This window comes from Pseudophryne corroboree, chromosome 3 (assembly GCF_028390025.1).
Source record: "Pseudophryne corroboree isolate aPseCor3 chromosome 3, aPseCor3.hap2, whole genome shotgun sequence".
In the NCBI taxonomy this organism is placed as follows: Eukaryota; Metazoa; Chordata; class Amphibia; order Anura; family Myobatrachidae; genus Pseudophryne; species Pseudophryne corroboree.
In genome coordinates, this window is record NC_086446.1 from 107,387,931 (window position 1) to 107,412,724 (window position 24,794).

Sequence of the window (24,794 nt, forward strand, 5' to 3'; positions counted from 1 at the left end):
CGGTAGTTCACGGCTGTGGCTACCTCTGTGTCGGCACTCGGCAGCCCGTCCATAATTGTATATACCACCTAACCGTGGTTTTTTTTTCTTTCTTTATACATACATACTAGTTACGAGTATACTATCTCTTTATCAACCAGTCTATATATTAGCAGCAGACACAGTACAGTGCGGTAGTTCACGGCTGTGGCTACCTCTGTGTCGGCACTCGGCAGCCCGTCCATAATTGTATATACCACCTAACCGTGGTTTTTTTTTCTTTCTTTATACATACATACTAGTTACGAGTATACTATCTCTTTATCAACCAGTCTATTTATTAGCAGCAGACACAGTACAGTGCGGTAGTTCACGGCTGTGGCTACCTCTGTGTCGGCACTCGGCAGCCCGTCCATAATTGTATATACCACCTAACCGTGGTTTTTTTTTCTTTCTTTATACATACATACTAGTTACGAGTATACTATCTCTTTATCAACCAGTCTATATATTAGCAGCAGACACAGTACAGTGCGGTAGTTCACGGCTGTGGCTACCTCTGTGTCGGCACTCGGCAGCCCGTCCATAATTGTATATACCACCTAACCGTGGTTTTTTTTTCTTTCTTTATACATACATACTAGTTACGAGTATACTATCTCTTTATCAACCAGTCTATATATTAGCAGCAGACACAGTACAGTGCGGTAGTTCACGGCTGTGGCTACCTCTGTGTCGGCACTCGGCAGCCCGTCCATAATTGTATATACCACCTAACAGTGGTTTTTTTTTCTTTCTTTATACATACATACTAGTTACGAGTATACTATCTCTTTATCAACCAGTCTATATATTAGCAGCAGACACAGTACAGTGCGGTAGTTCACGGCTGTGGCTACCTCTGTGTCGGCACTCGGCAGCCCGTCCATAATTGTATATACCACCTAACCGTGGTTTTTTTTTCTTTCTTTATACATACATACTAGTTACGAGTATACTATCTCTTTATCAACCAGTCTATATATTAGCAGCAGACACAGTACAGTGCGGTAGTTCACGGCTGTGGCTACCTCTGTGTCGGCACTCGGCAGCCCGTCCATAATTGTATATACCACCTAACCGTGGTTTTTTTTTCTTTCTTTATACATACATACTAGTTACGAGTATACTATCTCTTTATCAACCAGTCTATATATTAGCAGCAGACACAGTACAGTGCGGTAGTTCACGGCTGTGGCTACCTCTGTGTCGGCACTCGGCAGCCCGTCCATAATTGTATACTAGTATCCAATCCATCCATCTCCATTGTTTACCTGAGGTGCCTTTTAGTTGTGCCTATTAAAATATGGAGAACAAAAATGTTGAGGTTCCAAAATTAGGGAAAGATCAAGATCCACTTCCACCTCGTGCTGAAGCTGCTGCCACTAGTCATGGCCGAGACGATGAAATGCCAGCAACGTCGTCTGCCAAGGCCGATGCCCAATGGCATAGTACAGAGCATGTCAAAACCAAAACACCAAATATCAGTAAAAAAAGGACTCCAAAACCTAAAATAAAATTGTCGGAGGAGAAGCGTAAACTTGCCAATATGCCATTTACCACACGGAGTGGCAAGGAACGGCTGAGGCCCTGGCCTATGTTCATGGCTAGTGGTTCAGCTTCACATGAGGATGGAAGCACTCAGCCTCTCGCTAGAAAACTGAAAAGACTCAAGCTGGCAAAAGCACCGCAAAGAACTGTGCGTTCTTTGAAATCCCAAATCCACAAGGAGAGTCCAATTGTGTCGGTTGCGATGCCTGACCTTCCCAACACTGGACGTGAAGAGCATGCGCCTTCCACCATTTGCACGCCCCCTGCAAGTGCTGGAAGGAGCACCCGCAGTCCAGTTCCTGATAGTCAGATTGAAGATGTCAGTGTTGAAGTACACCAGGATGAGGAGGATATGGGTGTTGCTGGCGCTGGGGAGGAAATTGACCAGGAGGATTCTGATGGTGAGGTGGTTTGTTTAAGTCAGGCACCCGGGGAGACACCTGTTGTCCGTGGGAGGAATATGGCCGTTGACATGCCAGGTGAAAATACCAAAAAAATCAGCTCTTCGGTGTGGAGGTATTTCACCAGAAATGCGGACAACAGGTGTCAAGCCGTGTGTTCCCTTTGTCAAGCTGTAATAAGTAGGGGTAAGGACGTTAACCACCTCGGAACATCCTCCCTTATACGTCACCTGCAGCGCATTCATAATAAGTCAGTGACAAGTTCAAAAACTTTGGGTGACAGCGGAAGCAGTCCACTGACCAGTAAATCCCTTCCTCTTGTAACCAAGCTCACGCAAACCACCCCACCAACTCCCTCAGTGTCAATTTCCTCCTTCCCCAGGAATGCCAATAGTCCTGCAGGCCATGTCACTGGCAATTCTGACGAGTCCTCTCCTGCCTGGGATTCCTCCGATGCATCCTTGTGTGTAACGCCTACTGCTGCTGGCGCTGCTGTTGTTGCCGCTGGGAGTCGATGGTCATCCCAGAGGGGAAGTCGTAAGCCCACTTGTACTACTTCCAGTAAGCAATTGACTGTTCAACAGTCCTTTGCGAGGAAGATGAAATATCACAGCAGTCATCCTACTGCAAAGCGGATAACTGAGTCCTTGACAACTATGTTGGTGTTAGACGTGCGTCCGGTATCCGCCGTTAGTTCACAGGGAACTAGACAATTTATTGAGGCAGTGTGCCCCCGTTACCAAATACCATCTAGGTTCCACTTCTCTAGGCAGGCGATACCGAGAATGTACACGGACGTCAGAAAAAGACTCACCAGTGTCCTAAAAAATGCAGTTGTACCCAATGTCCACTTAACCACGGACATGTGGACAAGTGGAGCAGGGCAGGGTCAGGACTATATGACTGTGACAGCCCACTGGGTAGATGTATGGACTCCCGCCGCAAGAACAGCAGCGGCGGCACCAGTAGCAGCATCTCGCAAACGCCAACTCTTTCCTAGGCAGGCTACGCTTTGTATCACCGCTTTCCAGAATACGCACACAGCTGAAAACCTCTTACGGCAACTGAGGAAGATCATCGCGGAATGGCTTACCCCAATTGGACTCTCCTGTGGATTTGTGGCATCGGACAACGCCAGCAATATTGTGTGTGCATTAAATATGGGCAAATTCCAGCACGTCCCATGTTTTGCACATACCTTGAATTTGGTGGTGCAGAATTTTTTAAAAAACGACAGGGGCGTGCAAGAGATGCTGTCGGTGGCCAGAAAAATTGCGGGACACTTTCGGCGTACAGGCACCACGTACAGAAGACTGGAGCACCACCAAAAACTACTGAACCTGCCCTGCCATCATCTGAAGCAAGAAGTGGTAACGAGGTGGAATTCAACCCTCTATATGCTTCAGAGGTTGGAGGAGCAGCAAAAGGCCATTCAAGCCTATACAATTGAGCACGATATAGTAGGTGGAATGCACCTGTCTCAAGTGCAGTGGAGAATGATTTCAACGTTGTGCAAGGTTCTGATGCCCTTTGAACTTGCCACACGTGAAGTCAGTTCAGACACTGCCAGCCTGAGTCAGGTCATTCCCCTCATCAGGCTTTTGCAGAAGAAGCTGGAGGCATTGAAGAAGGAGCTAAAAGGGAGCGATTCCGCTAGGCATGTGGGACTTGTGGATGCAGCCCTTAATTCGCTTAACAAGGATTCACGGGTGGTCAATCTGTTGAAATCAGAGCACTACATTTTGGCCACCGTGCTCGATCCTAGATTTAAAGCCTACCTTGGATCTCTCTTTCCGGCAGACACAGGTCTGCTGGGGTTGAAAGACCTGCTGGTGACAAAATTGTCAAGTCAAGCGGAACGCGACCTGTCAACATCTCCTCCTTCACATTCTCCCGCAACTGGGGGTGCGAGGAAAAGGCTCAGAATTCCGAGCCCACCCGCTGGCGGTGATGCAGGGCAGTCTGGAGCGACTGCTGATGCTGACATCTGGTCCGGACTGAAGGACCTGACAACGATTACGGACATGTCGTCTACTGTCACTGCATATGATTCTCTCAACATTGATAGAATGGTGGAGGATTATATGAGTGACCGCATCCAAGTAGGCACGTCACACAGTCCGTACTTATACTGGCAGGAAAAAGAGGCAATTTGGAGGCCCTTGCACAAACTGGCTTTATTCTACCTAAGTTGCCCTCCCACAAGTGTGTACTCCGAAAGAGTGTTTAGTGCCGCCGCTCACCTTGTCAGCAATCGGCGTACGAGGTTACATCCAGAAAATGTGGAGAAGATGATGTTCATTAAAATGAATTATAATCAATTCCTCCGCGGAGACATTGACCAGCAGCAATTGCCTCCACAAAGTACACAGGGAGCTGAGATGGTGGATTCCAGTGGGGACGAATTGATAATCTGTGAGGAGGGGGATGTACACGGTGATATATCGGAGGGTGAAGATGAGGTGGACATCTTGCCTCTGTAGAGCCAGTTTGTGCAAGGAGAGATTAATTGCTTCTTTTTTGGGGGGGGTCCAAACCAACCCGTCATATCAGTCACAGTCGTGTGGCAGACCCTGTCACTGAAATGATGGGTTGGTTAAAGTGTGCATGTCCTGTTTTGTTTATACAACATAAGGGTGGGTGGGAGGGCCCAAGGACAATTCCATCTTGCACCTCTTTTTTCTTTTCTTTTTCTTTGCATCATGTGCTGATTGGGGAGGGTTTTTTGGAAGGGACATCCTGCGTGACACTGCAGTGCCACTCCTAGATGGGCCCGGTGTTTGTGTCGGCCACTAGGGTCGCTAATCTTACTCACACAGCTACCTCATTGCGCCTCTTTTTTTCTTTGCGTCATGTGCTGTTTGGGGAGGGTTTTTTGGAAGGGACATCCTGCGTGACACTGCAGTGCCACTCCTAGATGGGCCCGGTGTTTGTGTCGGCCACTAGGGTCGCTAATCTTACTCACACAGCTACCTCATTGCGCCTCTTTTTTTCTTTGCGTCATGTGCTGTTTGGGGAGGGTTTTTTGGAAGGGACATCCTGCGTGACACTGCAGTGCCACTCCTAGATGGGCCCGGTGTTTGTGTCGGCCACTAGGGTCGCTAATCTTACTCACACAGCTACCTCATTGCGCCTCTTTTTTTCTTTGCGTCATGTGCTGTTTGGGGAGGGTTTTTTGGAAGGGACATCCGGCGTGACACTGCAGTGCCACTCCTAGATGGGCCCGGTGTTTGTGTCGGCCACTAGGGTCGCTAATCTTACTCACACAGCTACCTCATTGCGCCTCTTTTTTTCTTTGCGTCATGTGCTGTTTGGGGAGGGTTTTTTGGAAGGGACATCCTGCGTGACACTGCAGTGCCACTCCTAGATGGGCCCGGTGTTTGTGTCGGCCACTAGGGTCGCTAATCTTACTCACACAGCTACCTCATTGCGCCTCTTTTTTTCTTTGCGTCATGTGCTGTTTGGGGAGGGTTTTTTGGAAGGGACATCCTGCGTGACACTGCAGTGCCACTCCTAGATGGGCCCGGTGTTTGTGTCGGCCACTAGGGTCGCTAATCTTACTCACACAGCTACCTCATTGCGCCTCTTTTTTTCTTTGCGTCATGTGCTGTTTGGGGAGGGTTTTTTGGAAGGGACATCCTGCGTGACACTGCAGTGCCACTCCTAGATGGGCCCGGTGTTTGTGTCGGCCACTAGGGTCGCTAATCTTACTCACACAGTCAGCTACCTCATTACGCCTCTTTTTTTCTTTGCGTCATGTGCTGTTTGGGGAGGGTTTTTTGGAAGGGACATCCTGCGTGACACTGCAGTGCCACTCCTAGATGGGCCCGGTGTTTGTGTCGGCCACTAGGGTCGCTAATCTTACTCACACAGCTACCTCATTGCGCCTCTTTTTTTCTTTGCGTCATGTGCTGTTTGGGGAGGGTTTTTTGGAAGGGACATCCTGCGTGACACTGCAGTGCCACTCCTAGATGGGCCCGGTGTTTGTGTCGGCCACTAGGGTCGCTAATCTTACTCACACAGCTACCTCATTGCGCCTCTTTTTTTCTTTGCGTCATGTGCTGTTTGGGGAGGGTTTTTTGGAAGGGACATCCTGCGTGACACTGCAGTGCCACTCCTAGATGGGCCCGGTGTTTGTGTCGGCCACTAGGGTCGCTAATCTTACTCACACAGCTACCTCATTGCGCCTCTTTTTTTCTTTGCGTCATGTGCTGTTTGGGGAGGGTTTTTTGGAAGGGACATCCTGCGTGACACTGCAGTGCCACTCCTAGATGGGCCCGGTGTTTGTGTCGGCCACTAGGGTCGCTAATCTTACTCACACAGCTACCTCATTGCGCCTCTTTTTTTCTTTGCGTCATGTGCTGTTTGGGGAGGGTTTTTTGGAAGGGACATTCTGCGTGACACTGCAGTGCCACTCCTAGATGGGCCCGGTGTTTGTGTCGGCCACTAGGGTCGCTTATCTTACTCACACAGCGACCTCGGTGCAAATTTTAGGACTAAAAATAATATTGTGAGGTGTGAGGTATTCAGAATAGACTGAAAATGAGTGTAAATTATGGTTTTTGAGGTTAATAATACTTTGGGATCAAAATGACCCCCAAATTCTATGATTTAAGCTGTTTTTTAGTGTTTTTTGAAAAAAACACCCGAATCCAAAACACACCCGAATCCGACAAAAAAAATTCGGTGAGGTTTTGCCAAAACGCGTTCGAACCCAAAACACGGCCGCGGAACCGAACCCAAAACCAAAACACAAAACCCGAAAAATTTCAGGCGCTCATCTCTAGGTACTATTCAACGCTGTTCCTAGTTCCGAAACTGAATGGTTCTTCCTGGCCCATTCTCAACCTCAAGTCTTTGAACAAGTTTGTGAAAGTTTCCAAATTCCGTATGGAAACTCTTCGCTCTATTGTTCTGGCTTTGGAGCCCAAGGACTATATGGTGTCCCTGGACATACAGGATGCTTACCTGCATATACCTATTGCAGTGTCACATCAGCAATTACCTGCGGTTTGCTATTGGCAAACCTTCATTTTCAATTCCAGGCCTTACCTTTTGGTCTGACTACGGCACCAACGATTTTCACCAAAGTCATGGCGGTCATGACGGCTCTACTCCGCCGTCAGGGTATCAGGATCCTTCCGTATCTGGACAACTTGTTGATCCTGGTGAACTCCCCAGAGGATCTCCTCCGTCCTGCAAGCCCACGGGTGGCTCATCAACTGGAAGAAATCCTTGCTGGTTCCTGCTCAGAGCATGGTACACCTGGGGGCATTATAACAACAAAATAAATGAAGCGCCTGTGCCTGTCCTCAGTGAACAAACAATAAATAAATAAATAAAGATATGCATAAAAAATGTGTGTATAAATAAAAATCTTATTTTCCTTCTAGAGATAAAACACACCTAAGCCCATGCTCGCATCTCTCCAGGGGCTGTATACACCCCTGAGCTGAAGTATTGGACACCAAAAAAAGAAAGAGAATTGAGCTCATGGGCTCATAGTGAGCTTATAATGTTAATGATATATTATAATATAATCAGAGCCGGTAAATAATATAAAAATGATTTAATAAGTATTATACTATAAATTACTTCAATAAAATATAACCAATATACGATTATAAGAACCTAAATATATCAGGCTAAAAAGTTCCTTGCTGGCCAGCAGTATTTAATGGCAAAGGATTTTTTAGAAAATCAGTGCACTGATTAAGCTGTAGTGTATTCAAACAGCAGATGGTAACTTAGTATCAGTCAATCAATGAACTGTAGCGCACTGAAGTGGAAGTGTCCCGGCTTGGAATATTTATTAAAGGTGTCCGTTTACCTCCTGGACTAATACAGTGGTGTGGTCTTGCCCCCACTCCCGAGCGTCCTCGGGTAGGATTACCTTTCCACGGGGGTTGCCTTTTCAGTCACCAACTATGTATAGTGAGTTGATCCACGGAGGAAGTATAACACTTAAGGCCGATGCTTCGTCCAATGCATAGAAGCAGCTTGCGGCGGGATGGACAGATGGCACAGTCCGATAGAACTCCCGCTCTGCTGAGCCGTATTTCCCCGTCTTTGCCACTGGTACTGCTGCAGCTACGGTAGAGTGGGCGGAGACTGACGCGTTTCGTCACGGATACCACGTGACTTTCTCAAAGTGGGGGCATTACTGGACACACACAACCAATGTTTGTTCTTGTCTCCAGTGAAGGTCCTGAAACTTCAGGACAAGATAAGATGCTTCCTCTCTCGCCCACATGTGTCGATACACTCGGCGATACAAGTATTAGGCCTGGTGTCGGCTTTCGACATCTGGAGTATGCTCAATTTCATTCCCGCCCTCTGCAGAAGTTGATACTCTCCGAGTGGGACGGCCTGCCTCACCGGATCAGGACTCACATGGTCTCCTTGACTCCGGAGGTCCACCTGTCACTGAGCTGGTGGCTACAGGACCAGCAATTGAGCAGGGATCGTCCCTTCTGGATATCCAACTGGCTCCTTCTGACGACGGATGCCAGTCTGCGGGGCTGGGGTGCGGTGTTGGAGCAACACTCTCTTCAGGGTCGGTGGACCAGGGAGGAATCTCTCCTCCCGATAAGCATTCTGGAATTGCAGGCAGTGTTCAATGCTTTGAATCTAGCCCTGCCTCTAGTACAGAACAGGCCTGTTCAAGTACAGTCAGACAGCGCCACCACGGTGGCATACATAAATCATCAAGGCGGCACTCGAAGCCACATGGCAATGATGGAAGTATCAATAATCCTTCATTGGGCGGAACGCCATCTGCCAGCCATATCTGCAGTGTTCATTCCAGGAGTCCTGAAATGGGAAGCGGACTTCCTCAGTCATCAGGACATACACGCCAGAGAGTGGAGCCTTCATCCGGAAGTCTTTCAACTCCTAGTGGACAAGTGGGGCCTAACAGATGTAGACCTGATGGTGTCTCAACACAATCACAAGGTTCCGGTCTTCGGAGCAAGGACAAGGGATCCTCAAGCAGCGTTCGTGGACGCGCTGGCAATTCCATGGAACTTTCGGCTGCCATATGTGTTCCCTCCAGTGTCACTCCTGCCCAAGGTAATAAGGAAGTTCAAGCAAGAAGGAGGAATACTACTTCTAATCGCTCCAGCGTGGCCCAGATGGCATTGGTTCTCAGACTTGCAGGGTCTCTCCATAGAGCGTCCTCTTCTACTTCCGCAACGCCCAGACGTCCTCGTTCAGGGCCCTTGTGTCTACCAGGATTTGGCCCGGCTGGATTTGACAGCGTGGCTCTTGAAGCTTCCGTACTGAGGGCCAAAGGATTTCCTGAGGCGGTCATTCAAACTATGTTAAAGGCCCGTAAACTGGTGTCTGCTCGGATTTATCATAGGGTCTGGAATTCTTACTTCACCTGGTGTGCGACTAACCATTATGACGCATACAAGTTCGGTACTGCCAAGCTTTTGCAACAGGGCCTGGACTTAGGCCTTCGTCTGGTCTCCCTCAAGGTTCATATTTCTGCCTTGTCGATATGGTTTCAGAGAAAAATTGCAACTCTGCCTGATGTTCATACATTCACTCAGGGTGTTTTACGGATTCAACCTCCCTATGTCCCGCCTATGGCTCCTTGGGATTTGTCGGTTGTTCTGGATGCCTTACAAGAGTCTCCGTTTGAACCTCTTGAGTCTTTGGACCTTAAGTGGCTTACTCTTAAGGTCTTGTTCTTACTGGCTATTGCCTCTGCTAGATGGGTTTCAGACTTGGGTGCCTTGTCCTGTCGGTCACCCTTTCTGATTTTTCACTGTGACCGGGCGGTTCTTAGAACTCGCCCTGGTTATTTGCCTAAGGTGGTGTTGTCTTTCCACCTTAACCAGGAGATTGTGGTTACGGCATTTACCTCTCCAGGTTTGTCCTCCAAAGAGCGGTCTTTGGATGTGGTACGGGCTCTCCGTATTTATGTGAAGAGAACAGATTCTCTTAGGAGATCTGATTCCCTCTTTGTCCTTTTTGGTTTTCACAATCATGGCTGGCCAGCTAATAAGCAGACCATGGCCAGATGGATTAGCATGGTGATTGCACATGCTTATGTACAGGCTGGCCTTCCAGCTCCTGCTATCATCAAAGCCCATTCTACTCGGTCTGTTGGACCTTCTTGGGCAGCCCGCCGTGGTGCAACCCTTGAACAATTAAGCAAGGCAGCTACTTGGTCCTCAGTGAACACGTTCATTAGGTTCTATGCCTTCGATATTTCCAGCTCCCAGGATGCCTCCTTTGGACGCCGGGTTATTGTGCCCGCTACAGTGCGTCCCCTCCCATGAGGAACTGCTTTAGGACATCCCCGATGTTATCCCTGTGGAACCCCGGTGTACCCCACTGCAGAAAAGGAGATTTATGGTAAGAACTTACCTTTGTTAAATCTCCTTCTGCGAGGTACACTGGGTTCCACAAGGCGCCCACCCTGACGCACTTAGCTTCTTTGGGTTTGTATGGCATTAGCCGCTGGTACCTTCTCCTGTTGTGAGAATGTGGTGTATGTGGCTACTAACTGTTGTCGTCTCTCTTACCTGCTACTGCATTGGACTTGTTAACAAAACTGAGCTCCTGTGCACGGAGGCGGGGTGATATAGAGGAGCCAGCACTAAGCATCCTGGGAACAGTCAAAGCTTTTAGCCTGTTGGTGCCTCGGATCAAGATCCTGTACACCCTGTTATCCCTGTGGAACCCAGTGTACCTCGCAGAAAGAGATTTAACAAAGGTAAGTTCTTACCATAAATCTCCTTTTTGCCATTCTCAATAAAAAACTGACGATATCTATACACATAAAAAAACTATAAGGGTTGTGTCTGTACATAGCAATTTTTTTGACAGCTATACTTCTAGGGACTGTGTATGAACTATGGAGACAACATTTTTTGGGCGGAATTTTTGTCTGTCTGTACGTTCTGGCATCACACAAAAACTACTGGATGAATTTGGATTGCTTTGTCACTACTGTATAGCTTAGTGACCCATTTATCAAAGTATATTTGCGGCTATATCCCCGAAACAGGTGTTTTTGGGGAGATAGCCGCAAATATTACAGATCTCCCTCCATTGCCGCCGGCAGCCACATCCCCCATAGGTTTCTACGGGGAATGCGATGCTGCCCGATTTACTTCCTGATATTGGTCCCCGCAGATACCGCCATCTGAAGATGGCGGTAGCCCATTGTAGCCTATGGACTGCAGATCACACTTGTGGCCGGCAGAGGGTTCCCCCGGAACCCTCAACGGAAGTGGCCTCTGTGCGTGTGCAATCAGAGCTGACCGTGCATGCTCAGAATACCCGGCAGATGTCACAGCACATCACAGGGACGGGCTCCTATCGGTGCTGTATCATACATTCAGGGGATAGGATCGCATATTTCAATGCAGAGGTGGATTTACACCTCGTTGGGCCCTAAGCATGACACCGTTTTGGGGCCCCCCCCTTCCTCAAATAATCCATAGCACTATATCATGTCATCACCGCCCCTGACTGTGCCTGCTGTTTGTGTGTGTGTGTGCCTCTTTCCCTCGCATGTCCATGAGGTCAAAATAAAAAGTGTGTGTGTGTGTGTGTGTGTGTGTGTGTGTGTGTGTGTGTGTGTGTGTGTATAAATACATACTGTGTGTGTATACAGTATGTGTGTACAGTGTATATATATATATATATATATATATATATATATATATATACGTCCACATGCTCCGGCTCTCCCTGGAATGGCGCTTATGCACTGGGTGCCTATACATGGAGAGATACAGCAGGCAGGTGGTATGGCACTCCAAGTGTCTTTATAAATGAAGCTCAAGACAGCATTTAGTAGACAACGTTTCAGTGCCTTTAATCTGGCACTTTCGTCAGGTCAAACAAAATAGGATAAAGTGAGCTTACCTTATAACAGCCATAGATCATTCAGTGACTGGCCTCTTCCGGAAAGCGGATCACCCGCCCGCTCCAGCCGGCGCTCAGACTTGGTCAATGATTACCCGGGTGCCCTACGCAAAAATAATGATGCATAAAGAACAAAAAACAGCGGCACTTTCGGGATTTGTGGAAAAAAATAATTCATTCTTGTTTAAAGTGTCACATAGAAAAAACAAAGTTTCTCTGACGTCCTAGTGGATGCTGGGAACTCCAAAGGACCATGGGGAATAGCGGCTCCGCAGGAGTCTGGGCACAACTAAAAGAAAGCTTTTAGACTACCTGGTGTGCACTGGCTCCTCCCACTATGACCCTCCTCCAAGCCTCAGTTAGATTTTTGTGCCCGGCCGAGCTGGATGCACACTAGGGGCTCTCCTGAGCTCTTAGAAAGAAAGTATAATTTAGGTTTTTTATTTTACAGTGAGACCTGCTGGCAACAGGCTCACTGCAACGAGGGACTAAGGGGAGAAGAAGCGAACCTACCTGCTTGCAGCTAGCTTGGGCTTCTTAGGCTACTGGACACCATTAGCTCCAGAGGGATCGACCGCATGAAACTGGCCTTGGTGTTCGGTCCCGGAGCCGCGCCGCCGTCCCCCTTACAGAGCCAGAAGCAAGAAGAAGTCCGGAAAATCGGCGGCATGAAGACTTCTGTCTTCACCAAGGTAGCGCACAGCACTGCAGCTGTGCGCCATTGCTCCTCATACACACTTCACACTCCGGTCACTGAGGGTGCAGGGCGCTGGGGGGGGGGGGGGCGCCCTGAGCAGCAATAAAAACACCTTGGCTGGCAAAACAATCACAATATATAGCCCCAGAGGCTATATATGTGATAATTACCCCTGCCAGAATCCTTAAAAAAGCGGGAGAAAAGTCAGCAAAAAAGGGGCGGAGCTATCTCTCAGCACACTGGCGCCATTTCTCCCTCACAGTTCCGCTGGAAGGAAGCTCCCTGGCTCTCCCCTGCAGTCTACACTACAGAAAAGGGTAAAAAAGAGAGGGGGGGCACTAAATTTAGGCGCAGTAAATATTATAGCAGCTCTAGGGGACATAATTCAGTTAGTCCCTGCATTATATAGCGCTCTGGTGTGTGCTGGCATACTCTCTCTCTGTCTCCCCAAAGGGCTTCTGTGGGGTCCTGTCCTCTATTAGAGCATTCCCGGTGTGTGTGCGGTGTGTCGGTACGGCTGTGTCGACATGTTTGATGAGGAAAATTATGTGGAGGCGGAGCAGATGCCCATAGAAGTGATGTCACCCCCTGCGGGGCAGACACCTGAGTGGATGGTTTTATGGAAGGAATTACGTGCAAGTGTCGACTCCTTACACCAAAAATTTGACGACATGCCAAATGCGGGACAGCCGGCTTCTCAGCTCGTGCCTGCCCAGGTGTCTCAAAGGCCATCAGGGGCTCTAAAACGCCCGCTACCTCAGATGGCAGACGCAGATGTCGACACGGATACTGATACCAGTGTCGACGACGATGAGTCAAATCTAATGTCCACTAGGGCCATTCGTTGCATGATTGAGGCAATGAAGGAGGTATTACACATTTCGGATATAAACCCAGGTACCACTAAAAAGGGTATTATATTTGGGGAGAAAAAACTACCCGTAGTTTTTCCCCCATCTGAAGAATTAAATGAAGTGTGTGAAGAAGCGTGGGCTTTCCCCGATAAAAGATTGGTAATCCCTAAAAAATGACTAATGGCGTTCCCTTTCCCGCCAGAGGATAGGGCATGTTGGGAAACACCTCCTAGGGTGGATAAAGCGCTCACACGTTTGTCTAAAAAGATGGCACTTCCGTCTCCGGATACGGCCGCCCTAAAGGAGCCTGCGGATAGAAAGCAGGAGGCGATCCTGAAGTCTGTATATACACACTCAGGCATTATACTTTGACCAGCTAGTGCGTCAGCATGGATGTGCAGTGCTGCCGCTGCATGGTCAGATTCCCTGTCAGAAAATATTGACACCCTAGACAGGGACACTATTCTCCTAACCATAGAGCATATAAAAGACTCAGTCTTATACATGAGAGATGCACAGAGGGAGATCTGCCGGCTGGCATCTAAAATAAGTGCATTGTCCATTTCTGCTAGGAGAGGCTTATGGACTCGGCAGTGGACAGGGGATGCAGATTCCAAAAGGCACATGGAAGTTTTGCCTTATAAGGGTGAGGAGTTATTCGGGGATGGTCTCTCAGACCTAGTTTCCACAGCGACAGCTGGGAAATCAGCATTTTTACCCCAGGTTCCCTCACAGCCTAAAAAAGCGCCGTTTTATCAAGTACAGTCCTTTCGGACCCAGAGAAACAGGCGAGGAAAAGGCGGGTCCTTTCTGTCCAGAGGCAGAGGTAGGGGAAAAAGGCTGCAACAAACAGCAGGTTCCCAGGAGCAAAAGTCCTCCCCCGCTTCTTCCAAGTCCGCCGCATGGCGGTGGGGCTCCACAGGCGGAGCCAGGTACGGTGGGGGGCCGCCTCAAAAATTTCAGCGATCAGTGGGCTCGCTCACAGGTGGATCCCTGGATCTTGCAAGTAGTATCTCAGGGGTACAAACTGGAATTCGAGGCGTCTTCCCCCCGCCGTTTCCTCAAATCTGCCTTGCCAACGACTCCCTCAGGCAGGGAGGCTGTGCTAGAGGCAATTCACAAGCTGTATTCCCAGCAGGTGATAGTCAAGGTGCCCCTACTTCAACAAGGACGGGGTTACTATTCCACACTGTTTGTGGTACCGAAACCGGACGGTTCGGTGAGACCCATTTTAAATTTGAAATCCTTGAACACATACATAAAAAAGTTCAAGTTCAAGATGGAATCGCTCAGGACGGTTATTGCAAGCCTGGACGAGGAGGATTACATGGTATCCCTGGACATCAAGGATGCTTACCTGCATGTCCCCATTTATCATCCTCACCAGGAGTACCTCAGATTTGCGGTACAAAATTGCCATTACCAATTCCAGACGCTGCCGTTTGGACTGTCCACGGCACCGAGGGTGTTTACCAAGGTAATGGCGGAAATGATGATACTCCTTCGAAAAAAGGGAGTTTTAATTATCCCGTACTTGGACGATCTCCTAATAAAGGCGAGATCCAGGGAGCAGTTGTTGGTAGGAGTAGCACTATCTCAGGAGGTGCTACACCAGCACGGTTGGATTCTGAATATTCCAAAGTCACAGCTGGTTCCGACGACACGTCTACTGTTCCTGGGAATGATTTTGGACACAGTCCAGAAAAAAGTGTTTCTCCCGGAGGAGAAAGCCCAGGAGCTGTCATCTCTAGTCAGAGACCTCCTGAAACCAAAACAGGTGTCGGTGCATCACTGCACGCGAGTCCTGGGAAAGATGGTGGCTTCTTACGAAGCAATTCCTTTCGGCAGGTTCCATGCCAGAATCTTTCAGTGGGACCTGTTGGACCAATGGTCCGGATCGCATCTTCAGATGCATCGGCTAATAACCCTGTCTCCAAGAACCAGGGTGTCTCTGCTGTGGTGGCTGCAGAGTGCTCATCTCCTAGAGGGCCGCAGATTCGGCATACAGGACTGGGTCCTGGTGACCACGGATGCCAGCCTTCGAGGCTGGGGGGCAGTCACACAGGGAAGAAACTTCCAAGGACTATGGTCGAGTCAGGAGACTTCCTTGCACATAAATATTCTAGAACTAAGGGCCATTTACAATGCCCTAAGTCAGGCAAAACCCCTGCTTCTACACCAGCCGGTACTGATCCAGTCAGACAACATCACGGCGGTCGCCCATGTAAACCGACAGGGCGGCACAAGAAGCAGGACGGCAATGGCAGAAGCCACAAGGATTCTCCGATGGGCGGAAAATCACGTGCTAGCACTGTCAGCAGTGTTCATTCCGGGAGTGGACAACTGGGAAGCAGACTTCCTCAGCAGGCACGACCTCCACCCGGGAGAGTGGGGACTTCATCCAGAAGTCTTCACACTGATTGTAAATCGTTGGGAACGGCCACAGGTGGACATGATGGCGTCCCGCCTAAACAAAAAACTGGAGAGATATTGCGCCAGGTCAAGGGACCCTCAGGCGATAGCGGTGGACGCTCTAGTGACACCGTGGGTGTACCAGTCAGTTTATGTGTTCCCTCCTCTGCCTCTCATACCAAAGGTACTGAGAATAATAAGAAAACGAGGAGTAAGGACAATACTCGTGGTTCCGGATTGGCCAAGAAGAGCTTGGTACCCAGAACTTCAAGAGATGATCTCAGAGGACCCATGGCCTATGCTGCTCAGACAGGACCTGTTGCAGCAGGGGCCCTGTCTGTTCCAAGACTTACCGCGGCTGCGTTTGACGGCATGGCGGTTGAACGCCAGATCCTAAAGGAAAAGGGCATTCCGGAGGATGTCATTCCTACGCTGATTAAAGCCAGGAAAGATGTAACGGTAAAACATTATCACCGCATATGGCGGAAATATGTTGCTTGGTGTGAGGCCAATAAGGCCCCAACAGAGGAATTTCAGCTGGGTCGATTTCTGCACTTCCTACAGGCAGGAGTGACTATGGGCCTAACATTAGGCTCCATTAAGGTACAGATATCGGCTCTGTCGATTTTTTTCCAAAAAGAACTAGCTTCACTACCTGAAGTTCAGACATTTGTAAAAGGAGTGCTGCATATTCAGCCCCCCTTTGTGCCTCCAGTGGCACCCTGGGATCTCAACGTGGTGTTGAATTTCCTAAAATCACATTGGTTTGAGCCACTAAAGACCGTGGATCTAAAATATCTCACGTGGAAAGTGGTCATGTTATTGACATTGGCTTCGGCCAGGCGTGTATCAGAATTGGCGGCTTTGTCAATTAAAAGTCCTTATCTGATTTTCCATATGGATAGGGCAGAATTGAGGACTCGTCCCCAGTTTCTCCCTAAGGTGGTATCTGCTTTTCACTTGAACCAACCTATTGTAGTGCCTGCGGCTACTAGCGACTTGGAGGATTCCAAGTTACTGGACGTAGTCAGGGCCTTGAAAATTTATGTTTCCAGGACGGCTGTAGTCAGGAAAACTGACTCGCTATTTATCCTGTATGCACCCAACAAACTGGGTGCTCCTGCTTCTAAGCAGACTATTGCTCGCTGGATTTGTAGCACAATTCAGCTGGCGCATTCTGCGGCTGGACTACCGCATCCTAAATCAGTAAAAGCCCATTCTACAAGGAAGGTGGGCTCATCTTGGGCGGCTGCCCGAGGGGTCTCGGCTTTACAACTTTGCCGAGCTGCTACTTGGTCAGGGGCAAACACGTTTGCAAAATTCTACAAATTTGATACCCTGGCTGAGGAGGACCTTGAGTTCTCTCATTCGGTGCTGCAGAGTCATCCGCACTCTCCCGCCCGTTTGGGAGCTTTGGTATAATCCCCATGGTCCTTTCGGAGTTCCCAGCATCCACTAGGACGTCAGAGAAAATAAGAATTTACTCACCGGTAATTCTATTTCTCGTAGTCCGTAGTGGATGCTGGGCGCCCGTCCAAAGTGCGGATTGTCTGCAATACTTGTACATAGTTGTTGTTCACAAAAGGGTTATTGTTATGAGCCATCTGTTGAGAGGCTCAGTTAAATTTCATACTGTTAACTGGATATGGTATCACGAGTTATACGGTGTGATTGGTGTGGCTGGTATGAGTCTTACCCAGGATTCAAAATCCTTCCTTATTGTGTCAGCTCTTCCGGGCACAGTATCCTAACTGAGGCTTGGAGGAGGGTCATAGTGGGAGGAGCCAGTGCACACCAGGTAGTCTAAAAGCTTTCTTTTAGTTGTGCCCAGACTCCTGCGGAGCCGCTATTCCCCATGGTCCTTTCGGAGTTCCCAGCATCCACTACGGACTACGAGAAATTGAATTACCGGTGAGTAAATTCTTATTTTCGGGTCCATAGCCCCTTTGTCAAGGTTCACACCTTGACAAAGGGGTTACGGGTCCTGAAACTTTGTTTTTTCTATGTGACACTTTAAAAAAGAATACATTTTTTTCACAAATCCCAGAGTGCCGCTTTCTTTTGGTCTTACATATTACATATATGGTGCCACCCTCATGGGCACGATGAGGTGACCTTCACAAGGATGGGTGAGTGAGGCTTATGGGTTCGGGCTGAAATGCCGGTGGTCAGAATACCAACCGTGGCATCCAAATAGTTAGAATCCCAATAGCCTAAACCTAACCCTCTTCCCCCACATCTTAAACCTAACCCTACCCAGCAGTGCCTAAACCTAACAACTCCATTTCCGCAGTCTAAACCTAACCTTCCCCAGCGGAGCCGCTTATACATGTTAAACCACAGAGGAGACGCTTATACACGTTACATCCCAGTAGAGCCACTTATACACGTTACACCGCAGAGGAGACGCTTATACACGTTACACACCAGTAAAAACGCTTATATACGTTAAACCACAGAGGAGACGCTTATACACATTAAACCACAGGGGAGACGCTTATACACATTAAACCATAGAGGAGACACTTATACACGTTACACCCCAGTAAAAACACTTATATACGTTAAACCACAGAGGAGACGCTTATACACATTAAACCACAGAGGAGGTCTGTTGTCGAATCTTTTGAAAGGGGTGCATCCTCCATGTCATATTAAACGCATGCGTACTTCATCAGGTATTTCTACTGACTCTAGTACCCAAATAGCAGAGGAATTTCGATCCTTCTATGCTTCCCTATATTCCGCTTCCCCCTAACTCCCAGGCTAGGGATTCTTTTTGGTCTTTTATTTCTACCCCTCAACTGAACTCCGACTTGGCTGCATCCTTGATGGCACCCATTACATCTAGTGATGTGTTGAAGACAATCCAACATATGAAATCAGGTAAAGCTCCTGGCCCTGATGGGTTTACGGGGGAATATTATAAAATTCCAGCACCTACTGTAGTTGATACTTTAACTGCAACTTATAACAGTATTTTATCCTCCAAATCTGTGCCACCCCATTTTAACTCAGAGGTCCTCAAAGTCTTACCCAAGCCAGGCAAAGATTTAGAACAAGCGGGCTCATATCGCCCTATAGCACTATAAAATGTGGATTATAAAATCCTTTTGAAAATTTTTGATTGCCATCTTTAATACATGAGGACCTGACTGGGTTCATATGGGGGAGGCATTCTACTACCAATTTGCGCAGGGTTTTAGCGGCGGTTCAGACAACCCTTCCTTCCGATTCCCCCTCCCTTCACACTATATTATCTTTTGATGCGGAGAAGGCCTTCGATCTGGTGTCCTGGGATCATTTATTTTATACGTTGCACCGGTATAGACTACCTGATGCATTTGTTACTTTATTGAGTGCTCTTTATGAACACTCTTCCTCCCAAATTGTATGCAATGGATATAGCTCAGATCCCTTTCTCATTCAACGGGGCACCAGACAAGGCTGCCCTCTGTCACCACTTTTATTTGCCCTCGCTCTTGAACCACTGGCTATTGCTTTAAGACAGTCCTCCCTGTTCCAGGGGATCCGGGTTGGTGCTTCTGAATTAAAAGTTGCCCTATTTGCAGACGACATGTTACTCTTTATGTCTGACCTGTCTTCCTCGGCGCAGAAGGTGATGCTTTTCATTGATCTATTTGTGTCCTTTGATGGTTACAGTGTTAATGTGGCCAACTCGGAGTTTCTACCCCTTTCTGGCTCCTTTTCTTATTTCTTATCTATCCCTATTTTTTCTCAGTTACGTCTAGCCACACCTACGATGAAATATTTAGGAATATACATCCCATATGATCCTGGAGGCTTGTTCACCTCCATTTTTACCCTTTTACTACGTACTATACCAAAAATGCTTGGAAATTGGGCGAACCTCCCACTTTCTATGATGGAAAGTATTGCTGTCATAAAAAGTGTCATTTTCCCCAAATTATTCTACCCCATGCAGATGCTTCCAATAGCTATTAGTAAACGCGGTATCTCAATATTACACAAACATTGTGGTAAGCCTCGAATAGCTTAGGCTAGATTGCGCTTGTCACGTACAGATGGAGGACTTGGAGTCCCGGATTTAACAATTTTTTTCTTTATCGTTTTTTTTCCGTTATATTTCCGATTGGTTACTGCATAGATCAATTTATACTGCTATTTCCGTGGAAACGGAACTGGTTGCTCCATTTTTATTAGCCGCCCTCCTTCACTCCCCCAGATCTAAAATTCCTCTGCATATCTGGGAATTCCCCTTGTTCAGGGATACCTACAAAGCATGGATAACAATTAATCGCAAATTGAAACATAACTGGAAATGTACCCCCCATATTTCGTTATGTCATACCTCCCAACTGTCCCGATTTCGGCGGGACAGTCCCGTTTTTCACGGTCTGTCCCGCTGTCCCACCCGCGGGTCGCAGTGTCCCGCGGGTGGGGGGGCAGTTGGGAGATCCCCCCCTGTCACTCGCTGCTCTGAGCAGAGCATCGGTGAATAGATGGTGTGCGCATGCGCACAGCGTCTATTCACGGCAGAGAGGGAGAGGGGGCATGACCAGCAGCTCTCACAGCGCTGTTCATGCCCCCATAATGATGAAAACGGGGGCGTGGCTTGCGATCGGGCCCTTTCTGTGAGGCCACGCCCCCTTTCCGGTAGGCCACACCCCCTAAAAATTGCCCGCGCACCTTAGGCTCGCGAAAGTGTCCCTCCTCGGATGAGAGAAAAGTTGGAAGTTATGCTATGTGGAAATCCTATGTTCATTCCCGCTCTGGATAATACACTGCTCAAAAAAATAAAGGGAACACTAAAATAACACATCCTGGATCTGACTGAATGAAATATTCTTATTAAATTCTTTGTTCTTTACATAGTTGAATGTGCTGACAACAAAATCACACAAAAATTATCAATGGAAATCAAATGTATTAACCCATGGAGGTCTGGATTTGGAGTCGCACTCAAAATTAAAGTGGAAAAACACACTACAGGCTAATCCAACTTTGATGTAATGTCCTTAAAACAAGTCAAAATGAGGCTCAGTAGTGTATGTGGCCTCCACGTGCCTGTATGAGCTCCCTACAACGCCTGGGCATGCTCCTGATGAGGTGGCGGATGGTCTCCTGAGGGATCTCCTCCCAGACCTGGACTAAAGCATCCACCAACTCCTGGACAGTCTGTGGTGCAACGTGGGGTTGGTGGATGGAGCGAGACATGATGTCCCAGATGTGCTCAATTGGATTCAGGTCTGGGGAACGAGCGGGCCAGTCCATAGCATCAATGCCTTCATCTTGCAGGAACTGCTGACACACTCCAGCCACATGAGGTCTAGCATTGTCTTGCATTAGGAGGAACCCAGGGCCAACCGCACCAGCATATAGTCTCACAAGGGGTCTGAGGATCTCATCTCGGTACCTAATGGCAGTCAGGCTACCTCTGGAGAGCACATGGAGGGCTGTGCGGCCCCCCAAAGAAATGCCACCCCACACCATTACTGACCCACTGCCAAACCGGTCATGCTGGAGGATGTTGCAGGTAGCAGAATGTTCTCCTTGGCATCTCCAGACTCTGTCACGTCTGTCGCATGTGCTCAGTGAGAACCTGCTTTCATCTGTGAAGAGCACAGGGCGCCAGTGGCGAATTTGCCAGTCTTGGTGTTCTCTGGCAAATGCCAAACGTCCTGCACGGTGTTGGGCTGTAAGCACAACCCCCACCTGTGGACGTCGGGCCCTCATACTACTCTCATGGAGTCTGTTTCTGATCGTTTGAGTAGACACATGCACATTCGTGGCTTGCTGGAGGTCATTTTGCAGGGCTCTGGCAGTGCTCCTCCTGTTCCTCCTTACAAAGGCGGAGGTAGCGGTCCTGCTGCTGGGTTGTTGCCCTCCTATGGCCTCCTCCACGTCTCCTGATGTACTGGCCTGTCTCCTGGTAGCGCCTCCATGCTCTGGACACTACGCTGACAGACACAGCAAACCTTCTTGCCACAGCTCGCATTGATGTGCCATCCTGGATGAGCTGCACTACCTGAGCCACTTGTGTGGGTTGTAGACTCCGTCTCATGCTACCACTAGAGTGAAAGCACCGCCAGCTTTCAAAAGTGACCAAAACATAAGCCAGAAAGTATAGGAGCTGAGAAGTGGTCTGTGGTCACCACCTGCAGAACAACTCCTTTATTGGGGGTGTCTTGCTAATTGCCTATAATTTCCACCTGTTCTCTATTCCATTTGCACAACAGCATGTGAAATTGATTGTCAATCAGTGTTGCTTATGTGGACAGTTTGATTTTACAGAAGTGTGATTAACTTGGAGTTACATTGTGTTGTTTAAGTGTTCCCTTTATTTTTTTGAGCAGTGTATTTACTTCAGGGACTGGAAAAACCGAGGCTTACGTTTGATTAAGGACCTATTTGACCCGGGAGGCAATATAATGCAATTTACTGACATTAGGGAATCCTATGGTTTATCTAATAAAGATTTCTGTATGTATCCAGTGTCGGACTGGCCCACAGGGGAACAGGGGAAACCACCCGTGGGCCCCACTACCTGTGGGCCCTCCTCCTCCTCTAGGGATCAGGTTCAAGACTCTAGCCTAATGCACTTGAATTATGCATTATACTTATGTTACATTATACTTTACAAGAATATGGTTTATTATATATTTACCAAGGGGTACTGATAAAGCTGATTAACTTACAGGACAGAAAAAGCAATGCCTTTAACTTATATTTGTGCAGGCCGCTGCGACCGCTAAGCGTGTGTGTGTAACCCCTAACAGATGTGTACACGTTGTGTAAGCACACCGTCACGCTGTAAGCATGGAGTAGCTACACGTGAGGCGGAATACACTTTATAACCCCTAGCAGGAAAGGAACACGACACTAATTGTATTTAAAAATGTTGGCATCCGACCCACCAACAGTTATTTACTAAAAGGGGGTTACAACAATAATACAATTACAATAAGAGAAAGAGGCTACAATCAATGATACATACGTTTGTTTCGCCAGCGCCACCCGGTCCCGGTCCTCGGTCAATCAAGATAGATGACTTTCAGAGAATGTGTGACCGGCAAGGCAGCTTGGCTTTTTATACATTTGTCCCGTTCATGATACAATAGACACTGGATGCTCTTCTTCCATTGGTTCGGGGGTGGTAAATATCCTGTGCACTGGAGATCATTGGTCAGCTCAAGCAGTGGGCGATGGCTAAGTCTTGAGATGTGATTTCTGTTGTTTGCATCTGAGTTCCTGCCCCATGACCAGTTAAACCCAGCACATTAATCATACATAAATCTGGTATTATTAATAACATTGTTGTAATATGTGACAATATTCTCATATGGGGAGCACATTTATCTGATGATACATGGAGGGGGAACATATATGAGTGCTACTATATGTGGATAACACCTGTCGACTATGTATGCCATTAACTGAGGGTTGCAGAGATGAGGGTAAGACATATATGTAAAAAAAATACATTCACATAAAATTTGGGTATGGTTGACGTTTTTTTCGGTTGGATGTTTCTGGGTAGAGGGGGAAACAGAGAGAAATGGTGAAAGAAACAGGCCATGAAATTCATTTGCAATTCGTATCATCACACTGTTTCAACAGATGGGTCATAAATCAAGTCTGTTGCTGTAACAACACCCTCGCTCCTTAGACTCATTAAATTTGTGCTATGCTTGCTCCACGTCAAAATTCGAACACACCTGAATATCAGACAAATAATTATGATGACTCCCAGGATACAAAGGAGAAACTTTCCCACATTCACAATAACATTCTGTGCCCACTCTCCTAACCCTGAGGACCACTTGCGTGGGTTCAACCATGAGACCCAGACGGTCAATTCATTAACCACAGCCATCAAGGTAAGGTTGTGCTTCCTCCTGAACTCCCACTTCAACTGCAAGATCTCGTCCATCTTTTGATCGATGATCTTCGTGGGGCAGGGCCGGCTCCAGGCATGTTCGACTAGAGCGGCCGCGCGGGGCGCCACCCTTAATGGGCGCCGCGCGCTGGCGCCGCCATAGTCATACCTGGAGCCGGCCCTGTACGCTGCAGCTCTCCCCGCCGTCCCCGGCCTTTGACTGTGTGTGCGCTGCGCGGCGCCGGCGTCTGACGCCAGACGCCGGCGCCGCGCAGCGCGCATGTAGAGCGCTCAAGCGGCCGGGAACACTGACAGACAGTCGGTGCCCTCAGACGGCAGCACTTCCCCTCCCAGCGCCGCCACAGGTATTGTGGTGATCATCGGGCACTGTGTGGGGGCATATCTGTCACTGTGGGATCATCTGCACTGTGGGGGCATATCTGTCAATGTGGGGGCACTGTCACTGTGTGGGGGCCTATCTGTCACTGTGGGGTCATATCTGCACTGTGGGGGCATATCTGCACTGTGGGGTCATATCTGCACTGTGGGGTCATATCTGCACTGTGGGGGCATATCTGGCACTGTGGGGTCACATCTGCACTGTGGGGGCATATCTGGCACTGTGGGGTCATCTGCACTGTGGGGGCACTGGCACTGTGTGGGGTCATATCTGTCACTGTGAGGTCATATCTGCACTGTGGGGGCACTGGCACTGTGTGGGGGCACTGGCACTGTGTGGGTGCATATCTGTCACTGTGGGGTCATATCTGCACTGTGGGGGCACTGGCACTGTGTGGGTGCATATCTGTCACTGTGGGGTCATATCTGCACTGTGGGTTCATCTGCACTGTGAGGTCATATCTGCACTGTGGGGGCACTGGCACTGTGTGGGGGCACTGGCACTGTGCGGGTGCATATCTGTCACTGTGGGGTCATATCTGCACTGTGGGGGCACTGGCACTGTGTGGGTGCATATCTGTCACTGTGGGGTCATATCTGCACTGTGGGGTCATCTGCACTGTGGGGGCACTGGCACTGTGTGGGGTCATATCTGCACTGTGGGGGCACTGGCACTCTGTGGGGTCATATCTGTCACTGTGGGGTCATATCTG

General features: G+C 48.5%; 1 protein-coding gene across 2 annotated transcripts in view; it reads left to right on the top strand.

The window, feature by feature from the left end:
• Window positions 1-24,794, top strand: part of UNC93B1 (unc-93 homolog B1, TLR signaling regulator) — a 146,635-nt gene that overhangs the window by 24,289 nt on the left and 97,552 nt on the right. The window lies entirely within an intron of this gene.